Source organism: Thamnophis sirtalis, unplaced genomic scaffold (assembly GCF_051295495.1).
Source record: "Thamnophis sirtalis isolate CommonGarterSnake01/CBP01778 unplaced genomic scaffold, rThaSir2_p1.2 scaffold_14, whole genome shotgun sequence".
Lineage (NCBI taxonomy): Eukaryota > Metazoa > Chordata > Lepidosauria > Squamata > Natricidae > Thamnophis > Thamnophis sirtalis.
The window spans coordinates 35,385,776-35,400,990 of NW_028261394.1; positions in this window are offsets into that span (position 1 = coordinate 35,385,776).

The following is a 15,215-nucleotide window of genomic DNA, read 5'->3' on the forward strand; positions in this document are numbered from 1 at the left end:
GTGCCCAGAATGCGGTGTTTTTTTTTAAAGAATATTTTGAACTTTCTTGAGGCAGCAGGAGTTATAAAGCTCTTTCAAAGAGGGGAGAGGGCAACCAATGGTCCTCTGGGCAATGACTTTAACCCTCTGGAGCACTGTCCTATCTGCCACTGTGCAACTGGCAAGCCATACCCAGGTGCAGTAAGTTGAGATACTTTCTATGGTGCAGCGGTAGAAGGTCACCAGCAGTTTTTCATTCAGTTGTTGTTTCCTGAGAAGTCTCAGGTTGTTTCATCTCTGCTGGGCCCTTTTGACCAGTGTGAGTTGCCCCAGGTCAAGTCCTCTTTTATGATAACACCCAAAAATGTAAAACTGACCACTTGTCCCACTCGGTCTCCATAGATAACCAAGGGCTGGATGTCTGATCTATTCCTACTATAGTCCATTATAAGCTCCTTGGTATTATTGGTGTTAAGGATCAAGTTATTTTCTTCACACCACGAAAGCAATCGGTCTAACTCATCCCGATGGTATAGGGTCTCCTGCTTGAGCAGGGGGTTGAATGCAACCACTGTTGCATTCAACTCTCAATTGAATTGGCTACCAACTATAACAGGATTGACCATGTTCAGCACACTCCATAAAGTCTGTATTTTCCCAACAATGGCTACCAAGCTGAATATGCCTTGCTCACACATTGATATATATAGGACTTAAATGTAGGTTGATTTAGCCTGCCAATTCAATCAATTAAAGTCTGAGTGCAGATGGCATTTCTAGATACAGAATGCCGTTTCCTTTGAAGCTGTGTTGACAATGAGAGCCAGGAGTTTTCAGGTACATTTAAAAAAAAAGAAATTCAGAAAATAGAAAAGCGCAATGCACAAAGACTGCAATGTTTTTGCGTTCCTCAGAAAGACCTCCAAAAACACTACATCAGTCACATAAGACTCTGAGGACAGAATAATAATATTCAGTTGATGGCCAAATTGTTAATCCTTTAACTGGGAAAGAAAAATATACATTTCTGAGGCTTACTCAAGAGCAGAACAAGTCTAATTTTATGATTAACCATAAATTGAAAACCACACTGGAGATATATATATATATCTCCATTGGATGAAAAGACATCTACTCTACAGCCTTTAATAATTCTTGGACATTTTCCCACAACAGGAATTAATGAAACATCCAGTTCACCTTCCCCTCTCCCCAAATAGTTAAGTAAGTCAAACATCTGAGTCATTTGCTTGCTTGCTTATTTTACCATTTTTTCCCCCTGATAAATTCTATTTTGTCTGACTGGTTTCCTTTCCTGTACATTTCATCCAGTGGTGCAGAAACATTTCACCCAATAATGTTGTTTCAGCTGGTTTTAATTTAAGACATTTTCTTGAAGTCGCTGCAGAAACCTCAAACAAGTATGAGAAAATGACCAGTCAGGGTTAGCCAAAGAAAAAGAGAGGAGCCGATAGAAACATGGAACACTTTTTAGTCAGTCATGTTTCTGTTATGATAATAATTACTTACTTCTCTAAAGCCGTAATAGATCCTGAGTAAATTACATCCTGCCACCACTTTTATACATATAATGGATTGGTTCTATTGTTTAAAATTGATTCTAAAATGTTACCCACTTTTGACTGCAAAAATTCAGTAGGACCCATACAACATCAGAATCTGATCCCACGGGAATCTCTCATGCTACCCAAATATCTGACAATTCTCACTTTCCTGGAGATAAGGAAGGATATCTTTTGGGCACACCATCCTGCCATCTGATTTCTTGTTGGATGAATACTAAAAACAACAGAAAACCACTATCTGAATGGAGTGGTCCATACAGTTCAGAAGAAATTAACAGAATAATAGAATAACATAATTGAAAGGGGCTTTGGAGGTCTTCTAGTCTAACCCTCTGCTCAAGCAGGAGACCCTATACTATTTCAGACAAATGGCTCTCCAGTTTCTTTTTAAAAGTGTCCAGTGATGGAGCACTTACAACGTCTGGAGGCAAACAGTTCCACTGATTTATTGATCTCATTGTTAGGAAATTTCTCCTTAGTTTTAGGTTTCTTCTCTCCTTGTTTAGTTTCCATCATTACTTCTTGTCCTGCCCTATTTAGAAAATAGGTTGATCCCCTCTTCTTTGTGGCAGCCCCTCAAATATTGGAACACTGCTATCATGTCACCCATAGTCTGTTTTTTTTTCCACTAGACTAGATCTACCCAATTCCCCAAATGGAAAGCATAACCCCTGATCTGGTAGTATTAGTAATACCAAAGTCTAATTCCAGTTCATTCTTAAAAACACCCAACACCCATTGTTCTACCTACAGTGCCTACCATTGTCTCTAACACTTCAACTCTTATCTGATCCCTCTTTGCGTAGTTGTCTAAATTATGGAGGTATCTCATGTTGACTTTCTTGACTAAATAAATAGTTAAGGTTACAACAATATGAAATAGAAATACCATTCACTCAATGGTGTCATAAACACAGCCTGCCACAATGAATCACATGAAAGCTGAAAAGATCCTACCCAGTTGCAATGCAGTCAAGAAACTGAGGTTAAACAAACACTGACCTTGCAAGTTATATGAACCAGGTCAATGAAGGCTGACACAGAGGAGCGTGTACATCATTCTAAGCCTGTTGTGGTTTGTGTGGCTTAGTGTTTACTGGGAAGTGTGTGTGTGTGTCTGTGTGTGTGTGTGGTGTACAGTGTTTGTGGTTTGTAAATTGGAGTCTATATTTAGAGTGTTGTGCCAATTATAATTTATTCAGTAAGCTTTGGTTAAAGATACTATGGATTAACACAGTCTATGAACTTAGTCTCATTGATAACTTCTCTAGAGAGCTAGTGAGGGACACTGGCAAGCTTCCATGGATCATTAAACAGGACCTTCCATGAACCTCAGCCTGGATATTTGTCAACACCAGTGGATGAATTGGCTTCTTCAGAATGCATAATTTGCAAGCAAATTCTAAACTCCATAGTTCCAATTTAGGGAGAAGTTTAAAACTACTATGAGATCTCAGAAAGTATTTTGTTTTCCTAATGTAAAATTAAAAGTGGTACCACAAAGAAAGGGGTCTGCTTTCAGACAAGCTGTTTAAACTCTTTTCTTCTGGTTTTAGATTTAATATCTTCAAATGACTACTACAACAATTTATTATTACAGTCTTAGACCAGCGACCAGAACAAATAAAAGTACTCAGTACATATACATTTCCCACCATAGCAATGTTGTGTAACTATTGTGGCAAACCCTTTGCACTGCTAAATCACTTATCTTTTAGCATTGAACCTACAATGGGCCACACAATTTAGGGATTGCAACTATCTTATAGTCAGACCGTGTATAATTGATATTGGATTTTATTATAGATTTTAGTAATTATTTATTATTTTATACTAGACATTTTAAGTGTATATACACTGAGTGCTTTTAATTGTTCTGGTCACTGGTCTAAGACTGTAATAATAAATTGTTGTTGTTTATATACACTTAAAACTTCTACCCTGTTTCCCTGAAAATAAGATCTTCCCAGATAATAAGCCCAATCAGGCTTTTGAACGCATGCACTAAAATAAGCCCTCTCCCAAAAATAAGCCAGCCCTGAAAATATTGCAACATAGCAGCAGCCATGAAGTGAGCATGCTCGCTGCCTCCTGCAACTCAAATATAATAAGCCCTCCCTGAAAATAAGGCCAAGAGCTTATTTCAGGGGTCAAAAGAAAATAAGACCCTATCTTATTTTCGGGAAAACACGGGTAGTATAAAATACTAAATGACAACTAAAATCTATAATAAAATCCAGTGTCAATTATACATGGTTCAATGTAGGTTCAATGCTAAAAGTAAAATGCCTCTGCTAGAAATCAAGAACGGTGGGAAAGAAGGAGAGGCAGGAAACCCATTATAAAAAGCTATGGCGTGCAGACAGAAGGGTATGTTTGGGTCTGCAGTCAGAATTCTTTCTTTGACTGCTCAACATGTAAATATAATAAAGCAAAGAATAGTCCCCCTACTTTGGTATGTCCGTGGGAGAGGAGAGGAGCGTGGGAGGGGAAAAGTTGAACAGGAGACTGGTAGAATAGCTGATATATTTTAGCGTGAGGCTTCAACTGAACGCACAATGACCCTTATGTTTTGGATAGTCAGCATTTTGCATGGGTCCCTTTTTCCACTTAAAAAAACCCATATATATAATTAAACATCTCTTAAAGAATGAAGCTAAGCTTGAAACTATAAAAGAGAACAAAATGCAGAGAGATATTTCTTCCTTTAATGGTTTGGAAATTACTACAGCAGCAGCAATATTGTGATTTTCAGTAGCCAAATCAGAATTATATAAATATTGAAAGAGCAGAGTCAACATTTCTATTTCGCCCCCATTCCCATATGCATGAGGGAGAGGGGGGAGGGAAGAGGGAAGGGAGGAAAATCCATAAATTCTTATTACTGCCACACACACAACCACCATCCCTTCCTGGAGATGAAGTTCAAGAATTTCCTCATTACAGAAAGGAGGGAATGGGGGTTTCAACTTACAAATGGAAAGGCTGTTATTGGGCAACAGCTGTTTATAGTTAACTATAACCCATAGTTAAAGCATTTAAAGTCTGCTTCGCATTTAGCTGGATTGCGGGATGATGGGCAGGCATAAGGAAAAGAATGTATCTAGGCAAAGTTAACCCCTTGTTGAATCTGGAACAAGAGCTCTGTGGAAATAAGACCAAAGCAAGTCCTACGGCCAATGGGGCAGAGAAAGGGGGGCAGAGTGACTGAATGTGAAGCAGGGGTGGGCTTAAAATTTTTTTATCAAGAGGTTCTCTGCCTGGTTGCTAGGTGGGCATGGTCTAGTGGTCTAAGAGCCGAGGTGGCGCAGTGGTTAAATGCAGCACTGCAGGCTACTTCAACTGACTGCAGTTCTGCAGTTCGGCTGTTCAAATCTCACCGGCTCAGGGTTGACTCAGCTTTCCATCCTTCCAAGGTGGGTAAAATGAGGACCCGGATTGTTGTTGGGGGCAATATGCTGACTCTGTAAACTGCTTAGAGAGGGCTGAAAGCCCTATGAAGCGGTATATAAGTCTAACTGCTATTGCTATTGCTAGTCAGCCTCCTGCATTGACTAGCTGGGGGATGTTTTTGCCCTCCTCGGGCTCCGGAGGTTTTCCTTGAGCCTTGGGGAAACCGAAAACAGCTTCCCCAGGTTCTTGAGGCCCTCTGGAGGCCAGAAATGGGTCCATTTCTGGCCTTCCTCCACTTACCTGCATCCAAAACAGGCTGCATGGGGACTCCTGGGAAGGGTGGGTGGGGCCAGCCAGGACTGGGATTTGTGGGTTCTCCCGAATCCCTGCAAACGCCCAGCAGCCCACCCCTGATTGTGGAGTGTCTGTGCTTTTGTTTTCCTGTCCCAAAAGTTCAGGACGAAGGAGAGGTAAACATTTCCTGAAGAAAATCATGGCAAGCTTTGCCAGAACCATTTACAAACCAGCTCAGAGGAACAGCTTGAAAATTATAATTATTATTATTATTTTATTTCATGGGCTAAACTATGAGCAAGCAAACGAGGAGGCGATTTTCTGCCAGGGTTCTTTTTTCCGAATTATGATTCTATTCCTTGATGAGCAAGTGTTTTAAAATATCCCTCATTAACAAATCGACTTTCCTTTTGTACAACATTGTAGGCCAGAGAGTGCTTAGTGAGAAGGAAATCGTCTGACTATCCTTAAGCATGAATGACTAGATCTTTGACCATCTCCTCCACGATGGTCAAACCAATAAGAAGCCAAAGCGGTTACATGTCAGCAGTCAAGATTTCAATGCTTAGTTGTTAAAAGAGAAGAAATAAGGAAGTTATTTGCACAGAATGTTTAGCGAAAGGGAGATACCAGAATGACTTGGGAACAAAAAAGGGAGGGAAGTATATTTGGGCTTATTAATTACTCTTCAGAGTCTCCTGGAAGAGGTGGAGGAGGGAATGGCATGGAATGTAGCTGGCCTCAGTCACCCAGAGACACATGCTAAGCTAATTTCTCAGCAGGCTTGTTATTATTTCTTTTGCGAAAGAGAGGAAAAATGATCCGCAAGCATATTCTGTACTTTTGGAAACATTCTCACTCCTACCAAGTGGAAAAATAGATTTTGAGCCTGAAAGCTAAGGAGTGCTTTTTCCATTTTTGAAAAGAGGGAGAAAGGAGGGAGAGGGGGGAGGGGAGGGAGGAAGGCTTTCTATTATTCTATTCAACCTTTCATTGTGCCTGTCATAATGACCATAACATTGAAGGTAGTCCTCAACTTATGACCACAAATGAGCCCACAATTTATGTTGCTAAGTGGGAAATTTGTTAGGTGACTTTTGCCCCATTTTGCAACTTTTCTCACCACATTTGTTAAGTGAATCACTGCTGTCCTTAAATTAATAACTCCGTTGCTAAGTGAATCTGGTTCTCCATTGACTTTGCTTGTCAGGAGGTCACAAAAGGGGATCACGTGACCCCAGGACACTGAAACCGTCATAAATGTGAGTGAATTATCAAGCATCCAAATATAAACCCCATGACCCTGGGGATGCTGCAGAGGTCATAAGTCTGAAAAATGTCCATAAGTCACTTTTTTCAGTGTAGTTGTTAACTTCGATCACTAAATGAACTGTTGTAAGTTAAGGACTACCTGTATTTTGATGATGATGATGATGATGATGATGATGATGATGATGATGATGATCATGATCATGATGATCATGATGATGATGATGATCATGATGATCATGATGATGATGATGATGATGATCATCATCATCATCATCATCATCATCATCATCATCATCATCATCCAAATCATCATCATCCAAATGCTGCAATAAACAAACAAATTCTATGATTTGTGATGAGGCATATTTTTGAAGCAAATGTACATTCTTCATATAATGGACTTCATATTCTCTTTTTTAGGCACAGATCACATCAACTCGGAGTTCATCTTTCTGTGTTAGAGTAAAGACGGAGTGAGTAAATTAGTATCTCCAAAAGATATATTATATTGAATGGGGTAACAATACCCTTTGTTATGAAGTCCATACTATCACACAGACACACAAATTCAAGTCAATAGCTTAGTAGAGCAGCAGACGCAACATACCACTGCATTTGGCTCTGTGACTCAAACGTAGGTGGGCCTTTAAGTCAGCAATGACTCCTGGTGATTGCCTAGATCAGGGCTGTCAAACTCGCGACCCGCGGACCAGTTGCATCACATGCTGGCCTCACACCTGCCTGGTTTCAGCGAAGGGGGGGAAGAAAGTCACATGATGATATGTCACATGATGCCACCGTGACAACATGAGTTTGACACCCCTGGCCTAGATGATACCTGGAGTTTTCTTGGCAAGCTTTTTGGGAAGTAGTTTGCCCTTGCTCCCTTCCGAGCACCGAGAGAGAGGGATTGTCCCAAGGTCACCCAGTTGGCTTTGTGCTTAAGGCAGGACTAAAACTCCCAGTTTCCCAGTTTCTAGCCTGAAGTCTTAACCAGTATACCAGACTGATTCTGTTGCCCATATTTTGGAAAACAAGAGTGCCAGCCACTCTTACCTGTTATTGGAATAACTGAACAAAAGATCAGGATATTTCCTGTCTTGGACACTTTAATAAGTATAATTTGATCAGATTTATATCTTTTCTTCCCTCTTTCCAGAGTCTCTATATCTTTTTTATAAGATGGGTGACCAAAATTGGATTCTAAGCGGGTCTTACTAAGACTTTATAAAATCATACTAATGGTTCACGAGATCTTGATTCTATCCCTCTGTTATTGCAACCTAGGATTGCTTGTCTTGCTGCAGTTTTCCCAACATTTAATCACTGTTATTTTCATGCTGTCCCAATTGTGCAGTGACTCTGCAGTATGATGCATCTTACTGCCCAGCCTTTTACTGCATATTTTTATATACCATTGCATTTAATTTTGGGAGGAATCAACTGTATGGTAGAGTTCAATAACTAATTTTGGTTCCAGCCTTTTCCAGTATGGTAAATGTAGTTAATGAGCCTCTTCCATAGTCTGGCTTCATGTGTGTGGATCTGCTCTGCTCTGCTCCTTAATTCAGCTGGCTGAGCCTTCACTGAAGCAGTTATGGGAGGAGGCAGGCATCTATAAAAAGGCAAACTGATTGCAGCAATTAGAATATCTTGACAGCCCCATCAGCTGACAAGCAGGGTGGGAGAAGAGAAGCAAAACAGCAACTCCATTTACCCCAAGCAGGGGGTTCCTGATTGTTCTTTAGAAGTTGTATCAAGCCTAACATACAAATTAAGGGGTTCAAAGGCATGCTTGGTTGCTGTGGTTACACATAGCAAAGTGTCAGCTAGCCTACTGGTGTGAATGAACCAATGAAAACTCTTGACATCTGTCTCAGTCTCTGTTTCTGTCTCTGTTTCTGTCTGTCTGTCTGTCTCTTTCTGCACCAACTTAGAAAGCTCAATTCTGTTCTACAGAGGAATTAATGAGTCTGTCATTTGCACCTCTATAACTGTCTGGTTTAGCTCTGTAACCAAACAAGACAGACACAGACTTCAAGGGATAATTAGAACTGCAGAAAAAGCAATTGCTACCAACCTGCCTTCCATCGAGGACCTGTGTATTACACAAGTCAAAAAGAAAGTTGTGAAAATATCTACAGACCCCTCACATCCTGGAGATAAATTGTTCCAACTTCTACCCTAAAAACAATGCTATAGAGCACTGCACACCAGAACAACTAGACATAAGGACAGTTTTTCCCCGAATGCCATCACTCTGCTAAACAAGTAATTCCCACAACACTGTCAAATTATCTACTAAGACTTATTACTATTTATTCTTCTCTCCCTTCCTAGCACCCATTTCTTCCCACTTATGACTATAACCATGTTGTTTGTATCTTTAAAATTTATATTGTTTTATTTGTTTCCTAGTATAATTTGATAACCTATGACTATCACTAAGTGTTGTATCTTATGATTCGTGATGAATGTATTCTATTTTATTTTTCTTTATGTACACTGAGAGCATATGCACCAAAGACAAATTCCTTGGGTGTCCAATCACACTTGGCCAATAAAGAATTCTATTCTATTCTATTCCCCCCCTCTCTCTCTCCCTCCCTCCCCCCTCTCTCTCTGTGCCAGTGCCAGTCCCTGTGTGCGTATAGCCCAAAGAGTGCAGACCAGCTGAACAAATTAATGGCAATAATATCTACTTTTGTGTTTGTTCTTTCCGCAAAGTTCAGCTCTCCCATCATTACAGTTTTAAAAATTCCTATTAACACAAAAGTGTATATAGCTGGAATTTTCTTTTTTTTTTTAAGGAGAAGAAGGGGTTCATTATACGCTCTTGAGTTTGAAATTTGAGCAGAGGAAATGCCTGTTGAAAGTAGAAAAAATAGAGTATGTAATTCTGTTTCTCAGATGTTTACTGAAACATAAGATAGCTGACTGCTGAAAGAGCCCTTCCATTTCTGCCACCGTCTTTTAGCAGCCAGATGTACAGTGGCCTTGCTCATGAACTTTATTTGACTAGTTTAATTAGTTATTTATTTAGTTAATTTATGCAAGGTTGATAACTAGTTAGCTAGACAAACAGACAGACAGATCATGATGAGAGAGGGAGAGTGGGGGGATGGAGAGAGAGAATAGATAGAGATAGATGATTGATTGATTGATTGATAGGTAAGGTAGGTAGGCAGGCAGGAAGGAAGGAAGGCAGACAGAGAGAGGGGGGGAGAGAGGAGAGAAGAGAGAGAGGCAAAAAGGAGAGAGAGAGGATAGATAGATAGATAGATAGATAGATAGATAGATAGATAGATAGACAGACAGACAGACAGACAGACAGACACAGACAGTCACACAGACAGACAGACACAGAGAGAGAGGGGGGGAGAGGGGAGAGAGAGGAGAGAAAAGAGAGAGGCAGAAAGGAGAGAGAGAGGATAGATAGATAGATAGATAGATAGATAGATAGATAGATAGATAGATAGATAGATAGATAGATGTGGGTGGGTGGGTGGGTGGGTGGGTGGGTGGGTGGGTGGGTGGATGGATGGATGGATGGATAGATAGATAGATAGATAGATAGATAGATAGATAGATAGATAGATAGATAGACAGACAGAGAGAGAGGGGGAGAGAGGAGAAAAAGAGATATGGAGAGATAATTTTGCATGACTTGATATGCTACACTAGAATAAAAAAAAACCCCAGCAAAAAAATAAAATATAACAGCCAGTTATAAATACTGCTTACTAACTAAGGCATCCCAGACATCATCCAGATACTCATCCTGTGAAAGGAACACTGATTAGGGGCTTTCATAAGAACCCCCAGAAATAATTTACTTAAAACCATAAAAAGTTTGCAATGAAGTAACAAGATGAAATCACATTTGAAAGCACAGCAGCACCTAGTTTATCTGTGAGGAAAAAAAAATAAGCTGAGTCCCAAAGCTTGGAGAGTCCTTTTTTACCAAAGGATGAAGCATCAAAATCAAAATCAGGTTAGCCAGAACAAGAATGGTTATACCTAGTCAATCAAATGGAGCTTAAAGGTTATTTCCTGACCTGCTGGCCATTTATTTCTCCAACAATAGCAACAATTCCCTTGCATCTCTTTCTAAAGTAAAAATACCATTAATTTCAGTCAACCAACTACTTCTATACTGTATCTCCATTTTATCCATTTATCAGACTAGGCTTTAGCAGCTGCCCCTGAACTTGAATTAGGCATTTAAATCATACTGATGAAACTTTATTCCATGTATTCTAATGACCAACAACAATAGTTCTCTTAGACACTATGTCTGCATTCTTGGAAAGAACTTAATGCCCAAGAAGACCAATATCGACTAAAGATTTGGCAGATTTCACTTTGTGAAAGGAGGAGGAAGAGGAGGGGGGAGGAGGAGGAGGAGGAGGAGGAGGAGGAGGTGGTAAAGTCCTTGTGGTTACGAGTGGGGAGTCAGCTGGTAACAGGAAGCTCCTGATTGGTTGAGATGCAGCAAGCTCCGGCAGGAGAAAGAACGATTGTTGATTGGTTGCCCGTTTGACAGCTATTGTATAAATAGCTGTCAAATGGGCTCTCTGTTGTTCAGTTCTAGTTAGTGTTGTTCAATAAAGCTTGTTTTACTTGAACCAGTCACCTCAGCGGTTTATTCTATTAAGAAACACTACAAAGAAGAAGAAGTTTTCAAGTATTAGATAAAAACAGAGAGGAAGTTCAGGAATGTTCTTTTGTTTAAAGTTGAATAAGTTCCATCTCAATTTACAAGTATTTATAAACAGCCACCCAATTCCTTAGAAAATAAAGTCATCCATACTTAAGCTTTTTCCCAGAACGTCTCTAGTTTTCTCAGAAATGGATAACAAATTCTCTCTACTAAAAGTTGAACCGAGATCTTGGGTCTGGTATTAATCAAAATTGCCTTTCTGCCATTTTTATTAAACTCAAAATATGCATCAGTAACTTATTCTGATAAGGGGAAAATGCAAATGAACTTAAAGGTATCAGGTCTGAGGCAAATTGCTCATGTCCTAATGCCAGAATTAATTTTAGATCTTTTGTTTTGTTGATGTTTTCGCATTAAGCTAGAATTTAAGAAGGCAAAGCAGGCTAAACTTGCAGCCAAAAGAAAAGAGAAAAGAAAAGAACAGGAAAATCTATTTATCCTTCTCGTTGCATAAAACTACTCTGATTCCACCCCATGTCAATTCAAATACATTCACACATTCCATCTGGTTGTTTTTTTTCTTGCTTCTGCATTAATCTGGCATGTATTTTAATGAATATTTTGAATCTATTTCTCTAAACCATTTAGTGGTTCCTATATGCCTTTTGATAACTATTTGTTGCAATGTTCCCAGCCCAGGAAGGGAACTTTCCAACAAATATGTATTAAAGGAGGAAGGATCAAGCAGGCAGTTAGCCTTGAATCCTTGTGCATCCACAAGAGACTTAGATTTGACCACCACTAAGTGCGTGGGACCTTATCTGTTGTTCCCAAGGGAAGGTAAACAGTCTAGGAAGATTCTGATATTGTAGGAAGAACCCAATAAAGTGTTGTGACCCACCAGATTTGGACAGTTAGGAGTTTAGGGAGGAACATGGGCCAGTCATGAAATCTGGGCTCTGATGAGGGCTCTGTGTTGGAAGCAGAGAGGGGGACAGAGCCATATGCCAGTCATCAGCTGCCTTCAGAGTCAGACATCAGCGAGGCAGACAAACAGCTGGAGCCTGTTCCCAGTATGCGCGAGCACAGAGTTGCCAGATGAAGGGAACAGCTGAAGAACAGGGGGTGACTTGGGAGTAAGGGCACAGGTGGATAATGAATGGCCCATCCCAGGGGAAATAAAAGAGGAGCAAAAGGGGAGTGGAGTTTGCAGGAGACAATTAGTTCACTTAATTGGCTCATGCCTCTCCGAGGCTCCTTGCCAGGTTTTGCAGATATTGGCCTGTCAGCTCTCCAAGCCAGATAAGGTCTGTGACTGCAAATCCTCCCTTGAAAGACTTTGCTGGATGTGAATGAGCAGAATTCAAAGTCAATTAATAAAAGGGTTTTTTGTCAGGACCAGGAGTTTGCTTCATGCTCTCGGGAAGTCTGGGTCGGAACAGAAATTAGTCAGGCCTAGACCATGTCTAGGTCTAGCTGCTCATTTAAGCTGAGAACTACTTCTGAACATTCAGAACATGTGAAATCCTGCACATCATTGAGTTTCAGATCGAAAAATCTTGGTTAAGTTATTGCCCTTGTACTAAAAAGAGCCAGTTTCTGACCCCACTCAACATCAGAGCTTGTTAATGACACAAAGCTGGGAAATTCAAGCAGTCCACCCTGCCTCACATCTTATTTGTGGGATTAGAAATTCCAGATGGGATAAATGGTATAAGTGGATGGAGGAAAGAATCAATGAAGGAATATAACAAAACTCAAAAAATAATAGTGGTGAGTAAAATAAGAGCGTTAAGAATGGTGAAATCCAAATGAAATACAATAGAAGGGGAAATAATATAAGGTGAGCGGTATCGATTGATAATTGCTATTAGAAAGAACAGGAAGCTCCTGTTTGTATTGTATCGTGTAAATGTGGTGAACGTCTAAGTTTTGTGTGTGTGGATTTTACAGGTTTGTTAATAAAGAAAGAAAGAAAGAAAATTCCAGATGTGAACTTTCTTCAAAAATAAATGGGTATTAGTTGAGGACATGTGAATGAATTTACCTAATATGTGCTAGAGTTACCAAAGATCGAATCCTATGTATATCCTCACAAGAGCTATTATTTCTGTCAAGGAAAGGAGTCAAATTCTTACATTACATTTAATGTATTTTGGCTCATTTCTTATCAATGATATACTGACTACACATAGTCCTCAACTTACAACCATTGGTTGTACCATGACACTGCAAAAAGTGACTTATGACAGGTCCTCACACTTACAACTGATGCAGATCCCCATGGATCACCATTTGCAACCTTTCCAGATGGCTTCCAATGAGTAAAGTCAATGGGGAAGCCAGATCAGTTTAATGACCGCAGGACTCACTTAACAATTACAGTGATTTGCTTAATGACCATTGCAAAAAAGTGTCATAAAATCTGATGTGACTCACTTTACAACTGCCTTGCTTAGCAGCAGAAGTTCTGTTCTCAATTGAGGTTGTAAATCAAGGACTACCTGTACTAACTACAACTCCAGTAATTTATTGGTCCACTCACTTTTTATATATTATATTTCTATTTTTTTTTTCTTTTTGCTTGCTCATTTGATCCCTCCTTTTCCTCATCTTAATAAATTTAAAAGCAAAATCCCAAACTCCACAGGCGGGGAGAAATAGAAAAGGATCTTGAAGCGATGTAGCTACTCTCTCTATCCCACCCTGAAATTACATCTTAATTTTAGAAAGACAAGATTAGACTCGCGGAAAACCATGTGGATGAGAAGGATCAGCACACAACTCACTTCCATTCTAATAAGTGCTTATTAAGACAGCCTTTAGATTATTTTAACATTATTACTGTGCATTCGTATTTATAAGACGCAGTTATGTCTATAGCATTAAGTGAGGTTTTCACAAGCATCCCACTGAGCAGTATTACCAAAAATGAAATGCAGAATCTAATAACATGGGCCTTATCATACAATTAGCATAACTGTGGGTAACCAAAGAAGTAGAACAATATTGCAGCTGACCCATTATCGAGGCAACAGTATTTTACATGGAAATGAAATAAATCCGGGGCCCACAGAGGGAGTCATAATTATTGGTTTACAAAGGAGCACCTGGAAATGGAGTTCCGTCTTGCATCTTGATTTGAGTTGATGCATTTATTATCTATTTATTTAACTTTTGTTCCAGCAAGAGACTGAGTCCTAGTCGGGAAAGGGAAGAAACACTCTATATTTCTTGTGAAATGCAAATACGTGCCTCAGCAGAAATTATGTCTTGGGCCGAGGACATTCTTTCAGTTCTATAATATGCGATGACAACTGTTTTTCCTTCTTAACAGACTTATGGTGTCAGATTTATCAACTAGAGTTAGAAATATTATGATATATTCCAGCGCAAAGATTAGAGAAATGGGAGGTAAAGAAGAAATGTGGATGTTGATTTCATAAATTCCCACTAGCACCTTTTCCACCTCCAGCACACAAAACATGAAGAGCAAAATATTTTTTTTTAACAGACTGCATGATATTTGCGAGAATTACAGACATCTAGATTCATTATTTTGCGTTTAAGTCCCTTTATACCTGTAGTTGATACTTATGGATACCTGTGGTTGATCTGTGTATGTGGATTTTTTTCTCCTTCTCTTTATGTGTATATGTGTTGGTGTACACCTACCTCATCACACAACATAATATACATGAATTCCAGAAATTCCTTGGTCCACTCACTGATATTATATTTCTGATTATTATTATTTTTCTTTTTGCTTGCTCATTTGGGCCCTCCTAATCATCATCTTAATAAATTAAAAAGCAAAATCCCAAACTCCACCGGGGGGTGAGGGGGGATAAAAAAAATCTTGAAGCAATGTAGCTAATCTCTGTATCCCATCCTGAAATTATATATTTATTTTATAAAGACAAGATTAGCATATATACATACATACATACATACATACATACACACACACACACACACACACATGCATGAACACAAACACACACACATGCATGCACACAAAAATGTCA